Source organism: Rhinoraja longicauda, unplaced genomic scaffold, assembly GCF_053455715.1.
Source record: "Rhinoraja longicauda isolate Sanriku21f unplaced genomic scaffold, sRhiLon1.1 Scf000060, whole genome shotgun sequence".
NCBI lineage: Eukaryota > Metazoa > Chordata > Chondrichthyes > Rajiformes > Arhynchobatidae > Rhinoraja > Rhinoraja longicauda.
This window is the reverse complement of record NW_027601278.1, coordinates 477,501-485,000: the sequence shown is the minus strand read 5'-3', so window position 1 is coordinate 485,000 and position 7,500 is coordinate 477,501.

The window sequence follows — 7,500 nt, the reverse complement described above, 5'->3', positions numbered from 1 at the left end:
GGTGGCGGTGACCATGGCTGCCTGCTCCTTTGGTTCACGATGTCCCCGCCGAAGGCGGCGAACTTTAAAGTACTGCAGCTCGAGCGCACAAGGTGCGCGGGGAATTGTTAGCGGCGCCGTGCTTGTGCTGGCGGTGACCATGGCTGCCTGCTCCTTTGGTTCACGATGTCCCCGCCGAAGGCGGCGTACTTTAAAGTACTGCAGCTCGAGCGCACAAGGTGCGCGGGGAATTGTTAGCGGCGCCGTGGTTGTGCTGGCGGTGACCATGGCTGCCTGCTCCTTTGGTTCACGATGTCCCCGCCGAAGGCGGCGTACTTTAAAGTACTGCAGCTCGAGCGCACAAGGTGCGCGGGGAATTGTTAGCGGCGCCGTGCTTGTGCTGGCGGTGACCATGGCTGCCTGCTCCTTTGGTTCACGATGTCCCCGCCGAAGGCGGCGTACTTTAAAGTACTGCAGCTCGAGCGCACAAGGTGCGCGTGGAATTGTTAGCGGCGCCGTGGTTGTGCTGGCGGTGACCATGGCTGCCTGCTCCTTTGGTTCACGATGTCCCCGCCGAAGGCGGCGTACTTTAAAGTACTGCAGCTCGAGCGCACAAGGTGCGCGGGGAATTGTTAGCGGCGCCGTGCTTGTGCTGGCGGTGACCATGGCTGCCTGCTCCTTTGGTTCACGATGTCCCCGCCGAAGGCGGCGTACTTTAAAGTACTGCAGCTCGAGCGCACAAGGTGCGCGGGGAATTGTTAGCGGCGCCGTGGTTGTGCTGGCGGTGACCATGGCTGCCTGCTCCTTTGGTTCACGATGTCCCCGCCGAAGGCGGCGTACTTTAAAGTACTGCAGCTCGAGCGCACAAGGTGCGCGGGGAATTGTTAGCGGCGCCGTGCTTGTGCTGGCGGTGACCATGGCTGCCTGCTCCTTTGGTTCACGATGTCCCCGCCGAAGGCGGCGTACTTTAAAGTACTGCAGCTCGAGCGCACAAGGTGCGCGTGGAATTGTTAGCGGCGCCGTGGTTGTGCTGGCGGTGACCATGGCTGCCTGCTCCTTTGGTTCACGATGTCCCCGCCGAAGGCGGCGTACTTTAAAGTACTGCAGCTCGAGCGCACAAGGTGCGCGGGGAATTGTTAGCGGCGCCGTGCTTGTGCTGGCGGTGACCATGGCTGCCTGCTCCTTTGGTTCACGATGTCCCCGCCGAAGGCGGCGTACTTTAAAGTACTGCAGCTCGAGCGCACAAGGTGCGCGTGGAATTGTTAGCGGCGCCGTGGTTGTGCTGGCGGTGACCATGGCTGCCTGCTCCTTTGGTTCACGATGTCCCCGCCGAAGGCGGCGTACTTTAAAGTACTGCAGCTCGAGCGCACAAGGTGCGCGGGGAATTGTTAGCGGCGCCGTCGTTGTGCTGGCGGTGACCATGGCTGCCTGCTCCTTTGGTTCACGATGTCCCCGCCGAAGGCGGCGTACTTTAAAGTGCTGCAGCTCGAGCGCACCATGTGCGTGGGGAATTGTTAGCGGGGGCGTCGTTGTGCTGGGGGCTGACTGTCCCTAGTGGGTATAGGATAATGTTAATGTACGGGGATCGCTGGGCGGCACGGACTTGGAGGGCCGAAAAGGCCTGTTTCCGGCTGTATGTGTATGATATGATATGATATGATGCCTGCCTGCTCATTTGGTTCATGATGTCCACGCGGCAGGCGGAATATTTTAAAAGCACTGTTCTGTACGAAGTGCACAATGTCCGTTGGGGAAATGCAGCTGGGGGTCGGTCGACCGGCTGACGACGCCTGCCTGCCGATTTGGTTCACGATGTCCCCGCCGAAGGCGGCATACTTGAAAGTACCGCCGTTCGCGGCGCGCAATTTGCGGGGGGAGGAATTGTTAGTGCACGTCTGTGTGCTAGGTGACGATGCTTGCCGACTTGGTTCATGCCGTCCACGCCGAAGACGGCGCCGTTTAAAGTACTGCCGCTCGAGGTGCACAATTTGCGGGGGAATTGTTAATGGGCGTCGGCGTGCTGGGTGACGATGTGGAGATGTGGAACGCCGAGCCAGATCTATCTTATTTGTTTGCTTGGCCCACTGGACTTTGCGTGGGCTTTGCAACACTGTGTGCTAGGTTAAATCACGGCCAATAGAGTGAGTGTTTTTAATGATCCTGATCTGATAAGGGGACTAGAGGTAAAAGAGCCGTTAGGAGGCAGTGATCACAACACGATAAGTTTTACTCTGCAAATGGAAAGGTAGAAGGGAAAATCGGAAGTGTCTGTATTACAGTATAGCAAAGGGGATTACAGAGGCATGAGGCGGGAGCTGGCCAAAATTGACTGGAAGGAGGCCCTAGCAGGGAAGACGGTAGAACAGCAATGGCAGGTATTCCAGGGAATAATGCAGAGGTTGCAGGATCAATTTATTCCAAAGAGGTGGAAAGACTCTAAGGGGAGTAAGAGACACCTGTGGCTGACAAGGGAAGTCAGGGACAGCATAAAAATTAAGGAGAGGAGGTATAACATAGCAAAGAAGAGTGGGAAGACAGAGGATTGGGACTCTTTTAAAGAGCAACAAAAGTTAACTAAAGAGGCAATGCGGGGAGAAAAGATGAGGTGCGAGGGTAAACTAGCCAATAATATAAAGGAGGATAGCAAAAGTTTTTTTAGGTACGTGAAGAGGAAAAAAATAGTCAAGGCAAATGTGGGTCCCTTGAAGACAGAAACGGGGGAATTTATTATGGGGAACAAAGAAATGGCAGACGAGTTAAACCGTTACTTTGGGTCTGTCTTCACTGAGGAAGATACACACAATCTCCCAAATGTTCTAGGGGCCGGAGAACCTAGGGTGATGGAGGAACTGAAGGAAATCCACATTAGGCAGGAAATGGTTTTGGGTAGACTGATGGGACTGAAGGCTGATAAATCCCCAGGGCCTGATGGTCTGCATCCCAGGGTACCTAAGGAGGTGGCTCTAGAAATAGTGGAAGCATTGGAGATCATTTTTCAATGTTCTATATAGATTCAGGATCAGTTCCTGTGGATTGGAGGATAGCAAATGTTATCCCACTTTTTAAGAAGGGAGGGAGAGAGAAAACGGGTAATTATAGACCAGTTAGTCTGACATCAGTGGTGGGGAAGATGCTGGAGTCAATTAGAAAAGACGAAATTGCTGAGCATTTGGATAGCAGTAACAGGATCATTGCGAGTCAGCATGGATTTACGAAGGGGAAATCATGCTTGACAAATCTACTGGAATGTTTTGAGGATGTAACTAGGAAAATTGACAGGGGAGAGTCAGTGGACGTGGTGTACCTCGACTTTCAGAAAGCCTTCGACAAGCTCCCACATAGGAGATTAGTGGGCAAAATTAGGGCACGTGGTATTGGGGGTAGGGTACTGACATGGATAGAAAATTGGTTGACAGACGGAAAGCAAAGAGTGGGTATAAATGGGTCCCTCTCGGAATGGCAGGCAGTGACCAGTGGGGTACCGCAAGGTTCGGTGCTGGGACCCCAGCTATTTACGATATGCATTAATGACTTAGACGGAGGGATTAAAAGTACCATTAGCAAATTTGCAGATGATACTAAGCTGGAGGGTAGTGTGAATTGTGAGGAAGATGCAATAAGGCTGCAGGATGACTTGGACAGGTTGTGTGAGTGGGCGGATACATGGCAGATGCAGTTTAATGTAGATAAGTGCGAGGTTATTCACTTTGGAAGTAAGAGTAGAAAGGCAGATTATTGTCTGAATGGTGTCAAGTTAGGAGGAGGGGGAGTTCAACGAGATCTGGATGTCCTAGTGCATCAGTCAATGAAAGGAAGCATGCAGGTACAGCAGGCAGTGAAGAAAGCCAATGGAATGTTGGCCTTCGTAACCAGAGGAGTTGAGTATAGGAGCAAAGAGGTCCTTCTACAGTTGTAGCGGGCCCTGGTGAGACCGCACCTGGAGTACTGTGTGCAGTTTTGGTCTCCAAATTTGAGGAAGGATATTCTTGCTATGGAGGGCGTGCAGCGTAGGTTCACTAGGTTAATTCCCGGAATGGCGGGACGGTCGTATGTTGAAAGGCTGGAGCGATTGGGCTTGTATACACTGGTATTTAGAAGAATGAGGGGGGATCTTATTGAAACATATACGATAATTAGGGGATTGGACACATTAGAGGCAGGAAACATGTTCCCAATGTTGGGGGAGTCCAGAACAAGGGGCCACCGTTTAAGAATAAGGGGTAGGCCATTTAGAACGGAGATGAGGAAGAACCTTTTCAGTCAGAGAGTGGTGAAGGTGTGGAATTCTCTGCCTCAGAAGGCAGTGGAGGCCAGTTCGTTGGATGCTTTCAAGAGAGAGCTGGATAGAGCTCTTAAGGATAACGGAGTGAGGGGGTATGGGGAGAAGGCAGGAACGGGGTACTGATTGAGAGTGATCAGCCATGATCGCATTGAATGGCGGTGCTGGCTCGAAGGGCTGAATGGCCGACTCCTGCACCTATTGTCTATTGTCTATTGTCTATAATCAACCACTTTATTTTGCCCGTCTTTGTGACTCCTCTTTGACACGTCGATCACCGCTGAGGCTGTTTTACCTGTTTCCCCTATGTACCGTAAGGTACACTCCTTACATTGAACTGCATACACCCCATTATTTCGCTCACGGGTTATCCTCTGTGCTATCCAGTCTCTCCTGTCACCCTGTTCTATGTTTTTGTCTATTACCCAGTGGGAGCAGGCCCCATATTGACATTAATTTGTAACCCTACTGCTCCCCTCGTCTGCTGGTTTTATCACCATCTCATGTTTATCCCTCAGCTCTGCCGTGGTCTCCCTCTCTTTTTTTCTGGTGAGGTTCGGCCTATCCTTTGTCATGGGCATATCCCAGGCTGTTTTAGTAACGTTCTTTTAAAACGTGTCGTGTTTGTTTGGCTTTACCCACGTTCCAGCATTAGAGGCCAATTTTTGCAATGTTTCCTGGGTGGGATTTGCCGGTTTTACAAATGGTGTCACTATCTCACCCTGCTTCCTGATACCCTTATGGGGTCGGCTCTGTTCTTGCAGAACCCTCGGGTGGTGCAGAGTCTGGGCCTTGTTATCAATATCTTGCCCTGCTTCCCGATACCCTTGCGGGTTCGGCTCTGTTCTTGCAGATCCCTCAGGTGGTGCAGAGTCTGGGCGGCATCGTCACCCAGCACACCGACGCCCACTGAAAATTACCCACGCACAGTGCGCGCCTGGAGCGGCAGTAGTTCAAACTACCCCTACCCCTACCCCTACCCCTACCGCTACCCCTACCCCTACCCCTACCCCTAACCCTAACCCTAACCCTAACCCTAACCCTAACCCTAACCCTAACCCTAACCCTAACCCTAACCCTAACCCTAACCCTAACCCTAACCCTAACCCTAACCCTAACCCTAACCCTAACCCTGACCCTAATGCAGGCAGAGTTATTTATAAAGTGGCCCAGACTCTGCACCACCTGAGGGTTTTGTAACAGAACCAACCCCATAAGGGTTTCAGGAAGCAGGGCAAGATATTGATAACAAGGCGCAGACTCTGCACCACCTCAGGGTTCTGCAAGAACAGAGCCGACCCCATAAGGGCATCAGGAATCAGGGCAAGATATTGATAAAATGGCCCAGACTCTGCACCACCTGAGGGTTCTGCAAGAACAGAGCCGACCCCATAAGGGCATCAGGAAGCAGGGCAAGATATTGGTAACAAGGCCCACGGGGAAGGCGGCATACTTTGGGGTTATTTTGTAGTGAGTTTTGAAGGCATGTGCTAGTGTTACGCATACCGAGGGCGCGCAAAGTTCGGCGCGCCCGGGCCAAAACGCCTCTGCTGGCCGCGGCCGAGTCGGCCGACGGATTGCCACGGACTTGCTTGACGACCTGTCACTCTCCGTGCATCGGTTGCACGCCCGGTTCGTCCTTTCCATTTGTTTCATGATGTACACGCGGCAGGCGGAATATTTTAAAAGCACTGTTCTGTTCGAAGTGCACAATGGCCGTTGGGGCAATGCAACTGGGGGTCGGTCGACCGGCTGACGACGCCTGCCTGCCGATTTGGTTCACGATGTCCCCGCCGAAGGCGGCATACTTGAAAGTACTGCCGTTCGCGGCGCGCAATTTGCAGGGGGGAGGAATTGTTAGTGGACGTCTGTGTGCTGGGTGACGATGCTTGCCGACTTGGTTCATGCCGTCCACGCCGAAGACGGCGCCGTTTAAAGTACTGCCGCTCGAGGTGCACAATTTGCGGGGGAATTGTTATTGGGCGTCGGCGTGCTGGGTGACGATGTGGAGATGAGGAACGCCGAGCCAGATCTATCTTATTTGTTTGCTTGGGCCACTGGACTTTGCATGGGCTTTGCATCATTGTGTGCTACGTTAAATCACGGCCAATTGAGTGAGTATTTTTTATTCAACCACTCTATTTTGCCCGTCTTTGTGACTCCTCTATGACACGCCGATCACCGCTGACGTGTTAATCTGCGTGTTAGGTATCTCGGGGGTCAGTTGGACGGACAGATGTGTAAGGGTTTTGTTCGGAAGGATCGTTGAGTGTAAACGGTGAACGGGGGTTAAAGGCCCTGAGGTTTCAATCCTCTAAAGAATGTAAAAGGTCTGACGCGTTAGCTAGCAGCTAATGAGGTGAACCTAGCAGCTAATGAGGCTCTCTCTCTCTCACGGCCCCGGGACTCCCTCCCTCCCTCCTCCCTCTTGGAACCCTCCCTGCGTGGGGGGGGGGCACGAAGAAAAAGAGGGTATAAGAAGAATCCAGTGGAAGGAGTAGGGACTGGGGGCGAGGTCAGACAGCCTATCCGGCTAATAAAGCATCATGAGGTTAGGTATAAACTCTGATGACTGCATAAACTCGCCCCTAATGGGGGGGGGGGGGGCACTCTCTCCCCCACCCCTCTCTCCCCAGTGCCACTCCCTCCGACCCCCCCCCCACTCTCTTCGTGTCGCTGGGCCCGCCCGGCACGGCCCCGAGGATCACTCCCCGCGCGGCAACGGGACACCGGGTCGCCGGGCCCGCAGGGTCGTCAGTCGGGCGGGGGGGGGGGAGGGTGGCCATGCCAGCAGCAGGAGAGGTTTCCAACGAACCCGCGACCGCAGCAGGACCGCCCTCGGCAGACATTTGGACCCAGCGGGTCCGTTCGGGATGGTTGCCGGGCCCGCAGCAGAGGTTTCCTTCCACCCAACGGGGGGGGGGGGGGGGGGGGGGGCGGGGCTGCCCATCTTCCCGCTCGAAGCAACGGCCTCACCCTAACGGCCTCACCCTAACAACCCTCACCCTGACCCTAAACCGCTCGGTTCATGACTTCTCTCCGTTTGGTTCATGAATTCGCCATTTAGTTCACGACTTCTCCTGTTGGTTCCTGACTTCTACCTCGTGGTTCGTGATTCCGGCGGGTAGGTGGGGTGCCCGGATACTCTCGGCGAAAGGTGTTCAAGTGGCAACGGCGGTCCCGTAGATAAGACGGGTTCGGATGCTCGAGCGTGTCGAGTAAGCGCCGGATCGGCGCCGGGC